Raw genomic sequence first — 1137 nt, 5'->3', positions numbered from 1 at the left:
GTGGCAGCATCTATGGGCTCAAGCATGGCAACAATAGTGAGGTTGGCCCAGGATTGGGCAGTGTTTCGTTCTGCTGTGCATAAGGTCACTATGAGTCAGTACCGACTCGATGGCACCTAACAACAACAACAAATTAAATAAGGAGTCCTGGTGTGACACTGTGGGTTAATGTGCCAGACTGCAAAACCATTTGAACTGCAAGGTCACCAGGAGCTCCTTGGAAACCCTATACAGGGTCGCTATGGGTCGGAACTGACTTGACGGCACCTAACAACAAAAACAACAACATATTAAATAAATGAGTTATATGTGTATACAGAGCCCTGGTGTTCCTATGAGGTAAACATTGTGCTGTTAAGTACAAAGTTGGTGGTTCAAAACCACCCACCCCTCTGCAGGAGAAAGAGAAAGCAGTCTGTTCCTTTAAAGATTTATAGTCTCAGAAACACTACAGAGGGTTCTGTGAGTCAGAACTGACTCCATGGCAGCGAGTTTGCTTTTGGAGTTTATACGTATATGCACATACACACACACACATATTTAACAAATATATTCCATAAATAAGCAAATATGTTAAGAGTTGGAGATACTAGAGCTTGCTATTCACTAGGAGAAACAAATACAAAACATTTATTACCCATTTGTTTGTTGTTGTTAGGTACTGTTGAATCTGTTCTGACTCATAGCAGCCTTATGTACAATAGAACCAAACACTGCCTGTTCCTCACAATCATTGTTGTTTGAATCTCTTAAACAGATGGATCATTCTGTTGATCCATGTCCATAAGGGTCTTTTTCATTGACTCTCTTACTTTACCAAAGTTAATGTCTTTCCTTCTCAAGGGACTGTCCTTTGATAATATGCCCAAAGTACATGGGGCAGTCTGTCCAGCTTCACTTCTACAGAGCATTCGGACTGTACTTCTTCAAAGACAGATTTTTTTTGTTGTCTGACAGTTGATATCCTAGGCATTAGTGAACTGAAATGTGCTGGTATTGGTCATTTTGAATAAGACAAGCATATGTTCTACTATGTTGTTGTTGTTAAGTGCCGTCAAGTTGGTTCCGACCCATAGCGACCCTGTACAGGGTTTCCGAGGGTGTAAATCTTTACGGGAGTAGAAAGCCTCATCTTTC

Source organism: Chrysochloris asiatica, unplaced genomic scaffold (assembly GCF_000296735.1).
Source record: "Chrysochloris asiatica unplaced genomic scaffold, ChrAsi1.0 scaffold00026, whole genome shotgun sequence".
Lineage (NCBI taxonomy): Eukaryota > Metazoa > Chordata > Mammalia > Afrosoricida > Chrysochloridae > Chrysochloris > Chrysochloris asiatica.
This window is presented reverse-complemented; position numbering follows the sequence as displayed.